The sequence below is a fragment of the Rhinolophus sinicus genome, linkage group LG01, assembly GCF_036562045.2.
Source record: "Rhinolophus sinicus isolate RSC01 linkage group LG01, ASM3656204v1, whole genome shotgun sequence".
Taxonomy (NCBI): Eukaryota; Metazoa; Chordata; class Mammalia; order Chiroptera; family Rhinolophidae; genus Rhinolophus; species Rhinolophus sinicus.
Genome location: NC_133751.1, coordinates 12443075 through 12456416, shown reverse-complemented (window position 1 = coordinate 12456416; position 13342 = coordinate 12443075). Strand labels below are relative to the sequence as shown.

The 13342-nt window shown below is 36.3% G+C and overlaps 1 protein-coding gene across 1 annotated transcript in view; it reads left to right on the top strand.

Moving 5' to 3' along the window:
* Positions 1-2686: 2686 nt before the first annotated feature.
* Positions 2687-13342, top strand: part of LOC109446496 (keratin-associated protein 13-3) — a 111138-nt gene continuing 100482 nt past the window's right edge. The window contains exon 1 of the mRNA XM_074334055.1: positions 2687-2922. The gene's annotated coding sequence lies outside the window, so the exon portion shown is untranslated. The remainder of the gene's footprint in view (positions 2923-13342) is intronic.

Sequence of the window (13342 nt, the reverse complement as noted above, 5' to 3'; positions counted from 1 at the left end):
GGGTCATTTGTATATCAGAATGTCACCAGCAAGTAGAAGGTAGTGGGTGGGCAAATTTGGATATTTAACCAAATGTATTTTTCCTAGAGTAATTCAAAAACTGTGCCTGAATATTCCCTCTTTATGCCTCTTTATGTATGTATGCAATCATTGGATGCCAGAGGGTGGAGGTATAACCTTTAAGACCTTTTTCTAAACTTAAGCTTTATGACTAAATTAGCAGGTATATACTTACATTAATAACCCAGATGATATATGTTTATGATCCAGTCTTTATAATGCTATGTTCAAAGTCCACATCATAGAGCTTTTTTTTAAGTAAGCTAGTTTATAATACACTTTTTTTTCTTTTTTTTTTAAGTTTAGTAACTCATACCTCCCTTTTGTCAAGCAGACACAACACAGTACCGGAGACTAGGGATGGCATTATCAATTTACCACCACCCCCCCCCACCCCACTGGGGGACCTGTTTATCACCTCACTTCTTTCACTTCACTTTCTTTATATCTAAATTTAGAACTCAATAGTTTACAGGACACAATCCAATTCAGTGTTCTTTAATCTACAAGGCTCGTTCCAATGAAGAATTCTCTGATCCCATCTTTCCACTGGGACAAGTTATAAACTAATATGGAGGAGGATATTTCTGCCACCCTGTCAAAAGTGAAGACAACACACAAAATCTATATGAGTGTGTTCTGAATAAATGCTGTACCTAACAAGGTGTTCTAGCTAATCAGACTCTGACATTGGGCAGTATTGAGGAAGGGGAGAGAGAGAGGAGAGAAACTGTAATCAATTTTCTGTCCTCAGACACAGAGACTTTAATAGGTTTTAAGGGCTGGCTGTGTCTTTGTATTTTATAAATCACCAGGATAAGTCCTTCAGGTACACAAATATAAAACAAACTTCTATTACCTTCTTAGTTGTTCATAGTGAAAATATAGGTTTTTTTTTTTTTCCTTTTGAGAATATAAGTTTTTATGTTTATTCAGATATTAATAATACCTCTAGAGTTTTCATTTTATTTGTGCTTTTATTAGGATGAATTTGCAAAGGAGAGAGATGTTTTGAAAAGTGTGTAGATGCAAAGCTGTGTCTGAGTTATATTCTTACTATGAAGAGAAACTTTTTTCAAACACACAAGAAGTTGCTTGTGAGAAATGAGAACTAGAAAGACATTAAAGAGACTACTATCATGACTTTGTGAGATGACTGGGTGCCCGTGATAAAAGGTGGCCCAGTATTGGAGAAAGGACCCTGCCATGCTCTGCATCCCTTAGCCATCAATGACTCTATGAGCACCTAAGGATAGCAAGTTTGGCACAGACATAAGACATCTCAAAAGAGACAGCTGCAGCAACAGTGGTGAAAGTCTTTCCAAGAGGTCCAAGAATACTGACTCTTGACTAAGGAGACCTGAAACAGGAAGGAAAATATATGTTTGATGATACTCAGTAACTATTTTAAAGGACTGTTCTGCAAATATACTGAGTCATTTATTTTTTATAACTTGGAGACATTTTTCAATTGTGAGAGACTGTGCTGAAGCCAAATAATTGGGCGAATGAATGGCAATGCAAGCAATCTCTTGCTTCTAATGTGGGATGGTTAAAATTGTATATAAGTTTTGATGTATAAAGTTTACAATAGTCTTAAACATATTTTCTCCGATTTTAACTTGAAAAGTTCTCTATTCCTCTTGAATTGAAAATTGGTAATACAGATGATGGTAACAATAGCATACATGTTGAATGCTTATGCTGGCCACACCATAATTAATGTTTTGTATGGACAATCTCATTTAGCCATCCCATAACCCAAAGCTAAGAATTCTTATTACTCTTATTTTATCTACAAGGGCATTTGGGCTTTGGAGAACCTAATCACAGAGCCTAATCACACAGGGTTTCCCAACTTTGGAACTAGTGATATTTTGAATTGGATCTTTTCGTGGGGTGGGGAGTAGGGAGTGCTTCCCTCTGTGTTGTAAGCATTGTAAGATGCTCAGCAGTATCCCTGGTCTGTGTCCGCTACATACCAGTGACTCCATACCCCACAACATGTGGGGGAAAAAGTCTCCAGGCATTGCCAAATGTCTCTGTTAGAGAACCACTGTGTGACACTTTACTGCTTCCCTTCTAATTCATCACCTTAGAAGGAAAGATCAAAGCCATTTAAAAAGTCATTTTAGGTGGTCCCTGGATGGTTGAAATGGCAGGACCCTGCATATGGCTTAGGGATTTTTGGGAATATCTAATTAACATTTCTGTGCCTGTTCCTTAATTCCACATCACTTGGGAGTTTTGAATTCTGAAAAATAGTATTTGATCCTAAAGTTCGGTGTCCAGGCTGTTTGACATACCTTTAAGATTGCATTTCCTCAAGCATATTTGCCACTAACCCTAACCCAGCTGAGTTGTTTGGGTAGGTAATCAGAATAAGTGAATCAGAATTTAAAATCGAAATACAGAGCAGTGAGGGTTCTACTGAGAGGTTCAAATATCAGGGTAACCTACTGAGAAATTGCAACATACTTTGTTTTTTGTGACATGATCTCTTCAGGAAGGAATGAAAGGTATTTTTCACCTCCTTAAGAAGGGAGCCAAGCCTTTGCTTTCCTGAAGGCATACGCATATAACCACCAGGGGGCAATTATTAGCTTTCTGAGTTTGAGATGGATAGCCCTGAGCTCAAAACCATGAGTTTTTATTTCCAAGAGTTTGGCCCACTTTATTGTGGTCAGAGAAAATCTACTGTTTGCTCAAAACAAGTATAAAGCTTTGCAATGGGGAAGAGGGAGTTGATGATTGAAAAGGAGAACGTTTTCTGCCTCCTTGGGACTACCTGGAGATTAGAAAGGGCAGTGTTTTCAGATATTCAGAATATGGAGATTCAGGCCTAGTTTTCAGCTGTTGGAGGTAAGGACCTGGAAGAGCGGTGCGGGGTGGGAGGCTGGGGGGTGGGAGGGTGGGAGTTAATGAAACCTAGTTTTCATTTTAAGTGTCTCTAGGGGTTTATTAATAAGTAAATTAATATTGACTAAAATAGACATGTACAAAGTTTAGTTTGTCATTCAGGGGGTATGTAATATATATGTGTATATACTGCTTTAGTATTATGATACATAAGATATCCAATTATTTCAGAGAATAGAGACTTATATTATCTAAGGTTACCTTCTAAAAATTAAAACAAATAATTTTTTTCATATTATGGAAGTTTATGGGAACTTAATGTACAACCAAACAAAATATTTGTAAATTAGATGTATGATTTAAGACAACACAATGAGAGTTTAATACTGCTTAAATATTACTGACAGCTATAAATCTTATGAAAATGATGACTATAGAAAATAAATTAAAAGTTGTCATTTTATATAAAAATATACTTAAGTATATTCATTATACATATGTGTACCATATCATATGTATTGTACAATAACCATTCTTTCTAGCATATTTGATTGGTTTCTGTGCAAATCTATATTTATAATGTATAGAAGCTACTAAACACATATTTTGGCAGTATTCTCTACCAGGACTAATGATAGCTAATCTCTAAAAGGAGATAATACACTATGAGACATTTTATTTAGGATAAACAAGCAAATTTAATTCATTAAATTGTTAGGGAACCTAACTAAAATTCTATAGCTAGTTTCATGATCTTATGGCATAATCATTCAAATTATAGCAATGGGGGAATCCATAGTTTTAAAGTAAAAGGTGTCAACGAAAAACATCCAGCCTAAGAAAAAACTTGTAAGAGTTTATTTGAGCCAAACTGACAATTGCCAGGAAGCAAAATCTCAATGGACTGAAAAAATGTTCCTCAAAATGACGGTTTGCAGCTTATTTTATACATAGAATCAAAGGAGGTGTGTTGCATGAAATCCATTGGTGATAGATTAAGGGGGTGGGAGAAAGCAAAGTAGGAAATTCTCTAGGATTGGGTAAAAGTAGATTGGAGAGACAGGTACTTCTTTTACACAGGTGGGTAGAGGATAGTTAATGAAGGGACAAGAATAATAATGAGGGACAGGAATAATAATATACTTTCCTGCTCTGGTCTGGAAAAAGGGATTGCAGACATTCCAAGGATGTGATTTTAGGTGCAAAAAGACAGTAGACAGGCTCACTTAAGGTGAAGATTGACTTTATGAAGGAAGCTTCAGGCTAAAGATGTGACTTCCCGCCGTGGCCCACCTTAGTTATGAATTTTTTTTTTATGTTCACGCCATCTTATGTGGTTATTTTCAGTCTCCTGACCTTGTCAGGTTTAACCTATGGCCCCCTTTCTGTCCTCAAAGAGAAGTAGACTTACTGGCATTATTCTTTTATTTATCTATCTATCTATCTATCTATCTATCTATCTATCTATCTATCTATCTATCTATCTGTCTATCTGTCTATCTATCTATTTATAGGTTACATCATATACATTTATATCCCAGTTTCTTTTTCTTTTCTTTTCTTTTTTTTTTATTAGTTTCAGGTGCACAAGACAAAATAATACTGGGTCAGCCTGGACTAAACAGCTCCGACACAAGTAGACTCCAAGATATCCTAGGCCCTTTTTCTCTACATTTCTTTTTTTTTTTTCTTTTTCTATTCTTGGTCTATGCGATTTCATGTGCCACTCAAAAGAATATGATGACCTTAAGCAATTAATTTCAGTTTCTTTATTTATAAAATGGGAATCATGGTACCTACCTCATAGGATTGTGATGTAGATATTAAATAAAAAGTGTTTTGGCATGCAGCACATATGTAATTTATGGTAGTTCCAGGATTTGGACTAAGTAGATATTTAATAAATATTTGCTTTTTTTTTTTTAAGCAGTCACCTAAATTTTCCAATTAGTTAACATTTTCTTCTTTTTCACCCTAGTACTTAATCAGTTCTCTATCACTTCCTTTTTGTAGGAATAACTTATGCAAGTGTCTAGATCTTTCAAATTTTGACTCAGAATACATATATGTGACTCAGAATACATATAACTAATTTAATTATATACCCTAATAATACTTAGATGTGCTTTAAGGACAGCAGAAATTCAACAAATGTTTGAAAAATTCAATCTGTACTTAAGTATTCTTAGTTTTATGTTTGTTACCTAGTCTTTCTAGTTAAAGATAAAATCTGATCATAACTGTCAGAACACATCAACAAGTATTTTTGAAGGTGCAAAGTATGGCTCTTAATTCCTGTGAGGATTAAACAAGTGAAAAAGATCATCCTTAGTTTCAAGGATGTTTCAGTGGTGATGGGGGCAGAGGACCAACATAGAATTGGAACACAAGGTAGAATGACATAAGAGGCAGGTAAAAACCTAGGTAAAAGGAACTACTAACATTTTGAATGGCTAATCTTCCTTGAGCATTCAATTTCTAATCCTTAAAAGAACTTCTCCAGTTAGGTGTTGTTAACGACACATTTTTCATGAAAATTAACTAAAATTTGGAAAGGTTAGGGAATATGCTGAAACTCACATGATCAGTTAGAGAGCCAATGTTTTGACGTAGGTATGTCTCATTTCAATGCCTGTATAATGACTCCATTCCCACACACTGACTTTCTGATGAGGGAGCATACGGAAAGAAAAAAAAAATATTCTGATTGTCTTTGGACAACAGACAGCATTTAAAAGACTGAAAGTAAGGAAAAGTGGGAAGGAAAACCACTCTGAGAAAGCTCTATGAACAAAGAAAGACAGAGAAATGTGACAGTGGAAGGTGCATTTCCATGATGTTCTTCGTTTCGCTTTCATTTCGGACTCTGAGCAAATTACTAAAACTCTCATGGACTTTCTAACAGCGATAGTTCAAAGATGTCAGAAGCATGGCTGTATGAGAGGTCCCCCCTGATCACTCCCCTGGAGGTTACAACAAGTTGAACAGCTATAGTTCAACAAAGGATTCCCTGTTCAACACACAAACGTGTCTGATGGATCTGTGCATCAATGCATCTGAAGGTGGGAGAATTGGAGCAAACAGTGATACTCAGGGAAAAAGACAGAACATTCTACAAGATTATTAAGAAAAGACCATGAAACAGGACAAAGGATTCCTGAGCAACTCATACCACCCAAATGAATGGTTCTCTATGCTTTGCATAAAAGAATAAAATATGTGTGTATCAGTTGGCTCAGATTGCTCCTGGAAAGCAAAGATCAGATCTAAATAATCCTTGTAACACCCATAGACTCCTGTGTAAAGTAGATCTTAACAGATATTTATTAAATGAATCATCAAACCAAAAGAATAGTTTTCTGAGTATGTATGTTTTATAAAGGACTTATACTAATGTCTGAAAAATTATTTGAGGGAAAGTTAACATTTTGGAGGCCTTCATATCTCAGAAGTTGGACCTATGTCTACATTATTTTTATGTTTATGTAGTACTGAACTAACATGAGGACCACAATACTGCCTTCTTAATACTCACCCTGATCAGTTGGGTGATGTAGAGAGAGATGATATGACAATATATTATTAGTTATGATATGCTTCTGCCTTGTTCACCTCATATGCTGTTGTACCTGATAATGATATATGTGTATAATAAATATTTGTTCATTCAGAAAGAAGAACTGAAGAAACAAAGGTCCAGGAAGAGATAAATGTAACATTTTGAGTTTTAAGGCGAAGTTGTCTAAAGCTAATATATTTTTTCTGTATTTTAGAAATACAGAAAAAAACAAACCAATGAACAAGCAAACGATGAATAATTTCTAATGTTTTGCAGTCTCAGGTTTAATCTGAACATTATTTGTTATATATAGTAAGTCATCTCATTTTTTTTCTCTACCTCTAAGGCCCACATACTTCCGCCATCTTCCAATTATTCCTTTGCACTAATGCTTAAGACACAAGTATAAATTAACTTATAGGTATTTTACAGAATTATATATTGAGTTTTAAGAAGATGATTCTACCCCATTTAACTTCTACAGTGAAAAATTGAGCGTCTGTAGTCTCTTTAAAGGAAAATAATTTGGCAAGCAAAAGATTCATCAATCCCCTTCCTGTAATTTGCCAGAAAAAAAATGAATAATGTATTGCCAAAGTTTCCTGTCAGTAAATCAACACACAGCATAAATAAATGGTTTCCTGCAGCTAGAGTTACCCTTCTCATTAGAAGTAGGTAACCAAGGCCTTTTAAACTTGGTGGTAAATGAGTGTTTCCCCTGATATTTTAACTTCTTAAATAGAGTTAGGTGTCTACTGGCTCTGATTTGGATATCCCATCTTAGATTTTGAACATTGACAGAGGGGGAAAAGTATTATTAGAAATTAAATAACCCCAGAGATCTTAGCCAACATCTGTAATGAAGATCTAGGATAGCCAGGATTTGGCAGCTCTTTGAGATGTCAGATATTGGATCAGACATGTCAATGCAGGCATTATCCACTCCATGACAGGAAATGTCATATTCTGCTTGCTATGCCAGCTGTAGGTGATTCATAAAATGGAGGGAAAGTTGAATGAAGGCATAAAATCAATTTTTGATTATAGATTTTTCTTTAGAAAAATCAACAGCAAGACAACTCGACATATATTTAGCATTGATGAACACAATTCCTAATCTCTTTCAGGCTTTATTTGATATGTTATATTGAAATTTTAAGAGGCAATATATTTTTTTAAACAGACTATGTCCCTGGGGCCCTGCATAGAATGTGACCTATTTGCACAATCAGCTGAAACTTGCAGTGGCTCAGGGAAGGTGCTTAATGAATCAACTCCCTCATTAACTGAAGTTGAAAGGGAGAATAAACACACCAACTTAAGCTCAATTCCATAGGCAGCTGGAATTTTATTTAAAATCATTCCTTAGAAATGTATTTTATTATATAAATAATTCATGAAGGCATTTGCATTGAAATAAATTCACACACTGATAAAGACATAAATTAATACCCCCCACCTTCCCACCTCACAGTACAGGTGCTTCTCAAATCCCTCATTCCCAGAAGTAAACACCATTCTGGTATGCTACGTATCCAACCAGAACTTTTTCTATACACTTTCATACATATGTATGAATATTTTTAAAAATTCTAAATGTTAGGGTTTTTCTCCTCTTTTTCTTCATACATGAAGTATGTGGTCTGCACTCTTCTGCCACTTGTTTTTGTCTTCTATTAGTAATATGTCTTGACGATCATTCCATGTCAATATGCATAAACCTCACATACTCTGATCACTGAGGTCTATGACTGTATAGTATGGCTGTGTTATAAATTAATTAGTTTATCGCTATTATAGAGTAGGAAGTTGAAAAGTTATATTTCTTAGTTCATGGTCTATTTTATCACTGGTCTTTTCAAGACCCTCCCTTGTTGAATTTGATTTATTTACCTCCCACCCTGATTTTATGAAGTTACTGTGGTAGTGTTGCTGGATCTTTTTTGTCATGGGGCAGGCAATGATCCTTCTAGGACATTTTTGAGTAAAAACAGTGAACAAATAAATCAATGCCTCTGACTTTTCTCTGTCTATTTTTGGCACCAAACATTCTGGTCTAAGTTGTCAGTTTCTGACAGATGGGAAGAATCATCTTATCCCCCGGTGTGTCTCACCATTTCTGCATATTTTTTTCATTGACATTCCCATCCCTTTCTCTCTCCAGCTTTGACCCCAAGGCTGGTTTTGAGAGTTAGCTCTGCATATTCCGTATCCATCTTCTCTCATCCTCTGTCTTATTTCCACTACTAATACTACCGTGGCTGATTTCTTGTTTGCCTTAAAGGCACTGCTGTTGATTGGAGATATTTAGACATGTAGTTTGTGAACATGTTCACATACTCATCGATAATAATAATTATTATTATTATTTATTAGTTATTATTATTATAACTAACATTTACTAAATGACTACTTTATTGTTTGGTACATTTATGAACTCTTTAAAATATGTATATTGACTCACTTAGTCCTTTCAACCACTTTGTGGAGTAGATATTACTGAAACCCCTATTTTATAGATGAGGAAACTGACCACAGAGAGGCTAAAATAAATAAAATAGATTGCCCAAGGCCACGTGGTGAAAGGACTAACCAAGTCCAGGCAGTCCAGTACCAGAGACTGTACTTAGATCACTACTCTGTCTTGCACCCAGGTTTCTGAGTGCTGATCCAAAGCGTCTACATAGTCTAAAGTTTAACCGCTAATGTCAACTTGCCGGTTAACATAGCTGTTAAAATAGCTAATGTCAATGTTAAAATAGCTCTCTATAAATTGAACTCCCAGCCAAACCTAACAACAGTAGTACATTTAGTCTTTTTTTTTTTTTTCTATGTAATCACAGGGGGTGGGGAACGGGAGGGGGGAATCTCACGATTTAAAATTTGTATTTCTGCTGGCAATCTTTAGGTGTACAAATACATTGAATTCTTTAGAGCATTAGCCTGAATTGTTGAATGTTGGACTTGAAAGAGAATATAGAGATGTATTCTAGCCTCTTATTTTATAAATGAGAAACCTGAGGTGTCTGAGAGTTTATATGACTTCCATAAACTCCCACAGAGAGTTGGTTACAAGGTTTGGGGAGGAAGGAGGAGGCTCAGATGTTCTGTCTCTTTTTTATGTTATTCCTTCTAATAGGCACTGCCTCCTATAAAAACCTCCCTTGATAATCCTTGTAATTGGGTTCCATGTTGGTTAACATATAGCTCTACTAAGATACTGCACTGGCCTTCCAATACTTTATTAAAACACAAAGAAGATACCTGGAAGGCAGGGTCTAGGATAATGATACTGTTCTCTAATCTCTGGCACTATCTTCATTCATAAAGAATAAAAAACAAAGAATACAAAATAAAGGACAACTTTATACATAAATCAGCCCGCGTCTCTGGCCATCCATTAAATGTATTTATTTTAGCATTTGCTTATGCTGCAGGTCTCCATAATAACAAAATCAGCCATAAATTATCCACAGCATTAACAATAGAGAAGAGTCATGGAATTGTACAATTGGAATGATTTTATAATTCAATTAGGGCTAGGCTTATAACTCCATATGATAGATGAGTAATTGAAATCTAGAGATGTCAAATGACTTGTCAAAATAACACTGGTAGTTAGTATCAGACTAGGACTTGAATTGACTTTTCAAAGTATAAATTTTGATCTACCTAAGAATGAATCCCCTCGACTCATTCAACAAATGTTTTTTAAGGTATTATTAATTGGCAAACATTGACCTAGGCATTGGAGATTTAATAGCACTTAATCCCCTCACCTCATTCAGACATTGACATGTCTCCACAGAATTTACTGTCTAATGGGGTCAGGAGATGTGGAAAATGACTTTCCCTCAGCTCCTGGTGTTTGCTTCTACGTGGCTTGGGTTCCATTCGGGTAAAGCTCCTGGCCTCCCTCTCCCTGTTAGTATCCCCCTGACAATGGCAACTGGCTCTAGTCTCCTCCTTCTACCTTCTGAATTGAAGAACCCCCCCACTGAACCCCACCTGCCCCTTCCTCCAGAGAGACAAGCCCTGCTGAGCAGCAGTGACCCCTCCTCACAGGTCTGGTTCCCAGCTCCACAGGGTCCTCCAAGTTCCACCAGGAGACCAGCATCCCTCTTCAAAGGTCTGTCCCACTCAGCTAGAGCTGCTAGGTTCTGACAACCCCACCTTCTTCTCCTTGTCCCTCAATCCTAGGGCTGGGGCTCTTTCCTGCCATTACGAACCCTATCAGTTTGATATTTCCCTTTGCCTTTTCAGTCCTCTAATAATTGTTTCACCATTTCTCTGTATTACGTTGTCATGTTCTATGTTTCTGTTTTACTGCATGGACCCTGAGCTGTCGCCAAAATACTCTTCATACCTTAAACATTCCAGAAAAGAGAAACTCCAAAATAGTCATTCTCCAACCATTCTGGATCCTTTGTTGATAGATGACGAATTCAATATCCAAATGAAATCTAGAACATGTCAGCATTGTCCCTTCATTAAATCTGCTAATCATGTGAACAGAGTGGTACTTGGTAACACTTCTAGAAGTGAAATGCTTAAAAACAAAAACAAAAAAACTTAACAAGCATACTCATTGCACAATGTCTGTGTCTGTAATTAGAGCGAAGGTCAAAAGCAGGGATCTTCCCAATAACACCTGGCTGCTGAGAAATTAGCTTACAGCAATCATATCCCATTAGAAAATGTTTCTCAGATACATTGTTTTATAACTAATGTTGCCTCCAGGTAAGAACAAATCTAGAGAGAGGAAAAAAAAAATCTATTATCTTGCTTTATATTGAAATATCATTACTTGGAGTTGACTTAGCAACTGAAACTCACACAGCAGCTTTAGAAACTAAGTAAAATTTTTCTACCTTGCTTCTTAGCCAATTGCACCATTTGAAGGTAGTCTGTTCCTGGAGTCTTCCTCTGCTCCTCCGTCTGCCTCTGTAATCAGGTAATATTCTGGTGCCTGGTTACAACCATCTTCGGCATTCCTTGAATTTCTAAGTGTGATGACTGCATCAATCAGTGTACCTGTCCTTTCTTTATGTTTTCCTTTTATTTTATGCTTTTAAAAATAAACAGATAATATCTCTGAGTCTTCACATGAGGAAAGAACGTATGAATTAGTAATGCTTTTCACTAACTGTTGTAAGAAATTCAGTCCCAGCCCAGCTGCACTCAAGTTAATATGCTGCTTGCAAAAATATGTCAGATGTTTTATTATTTTACTCTTTTCAAAGGTTAATAAGTTGTAGAGAATAAATGGTCAACATTAGCATGTACCTTATTATTACCTTATTATGACATTAGTGTCTGCAGTTTTGAAATGAGATTCGTCAGACATCAGGGGTTGGTACCTAGCTGTAATAATCTGACCTGAGGGCCGGGACAGGTTTAACTAGTGTACTTACTTGGTGTACATGTTTTACAAGAGGGGTGGAGTCTCTGAGTTAAAATGACTACAGTTTGCAGCTTGTTCTCAGAAAATTAGCTCATGGAGGAAATTCAGATCTCCTCAGGCACTTCCTTTGCTTTCCTTCCCTTCTCACATAAACTAGCATTAGCCAAAATGCAGGGTCTTAAGGAAATCTGTAAGTTAGGCATAAAGCTTCCATTGGCAACTCTTGGCAGTTTAATAATTAGGCTGTACCAGAACAAAATACATCTGTCATGATTTAATGGTTTATTTGCCACATGTTATTAAAATATGCCTGTCTCATTAAAAGATTGGCTAGGCTTGGATGCATCCTGATTACCACTTTGGGAAGGGAACAAACGGAAGCAAGCCTAGTCAAACACCATAAAAGATTTTAACACAGGTTATACAGTCAGGCTTCCATATCCACAGGTTTCTCATCCGGATTCAACCAACCCTGGAAAGAAAGCATTTGAAAAAAAAAAAATAAAAAATAAAAAAAATATATATATATTATGCTGTTGCTGACGTGTCCTATGTAATTAGGCCTACAAGGGTTGCCTCTGTACTGAACATGTACAGACATTTTTCTTGCCATTATTTCCTAAATAGTAGAGTATAACAATAATTCACATAGCATTTACACTGTATTAGGTATTTTAAGTAATCTAGAGATAATTTAAAGGCTATGGGAGGATGTGCTTAGGTTCTATGCAAATACTATGCCATTTCATATAAGGGACTTGAGTAGCTGCAGATTTTGGTATCCACGGGGGTCCTGGACAAATTCCCCATGGATACCAGGGGATGACTATATTGTTATGGAACAGAAAGAGTTTGTCCACCCTGTGCTAGCAAAGCCAAACACTAAATGCCAAGAATTGCAGTGGAGAACGATTGGCTATTTTATCATGAATGGTGCCACCCAGAACAGGGAGCTAAGGATCAAAAGCCCAAACCCCCCAATGGTGTGTAGGTGACAGATTCTATAGGGCAAAATCACAAGACCCTGTGGGTTAGGGATTTGGTGGTGTCATGCTGGGAGCTGATTGGTTGGCAGTGAGATAAGAATAATAATAAATAATTTCTTCGAATAATAATAAATAATTTATTCAGGTCTTGAGGACAGTTATGAGGTTTGTTTCAATGTCCCTCTGTCTGGTTTCATGGGAAAGTAGCCAGGAGGTTGTCCCACCTTGGGGCTCAGGAGCTGAAATATAGCTTAGGTCAAGGTGCTATCTTTAGTCTGCCAGAGGTCCAGACCTTGTGACAATTAGTAAGGTCCATTCTAGTGTGTTCTGCAGCCTCAGTGGTTGCTGATTATCTGGGGGAAAGGCTAGGTCTCTGAGGGATATATATATATGTGTATCTATCTATCTATCTATCTATCTATCTATATGTATATATATATATATATGTATATATCTATCTATATATATCTATAT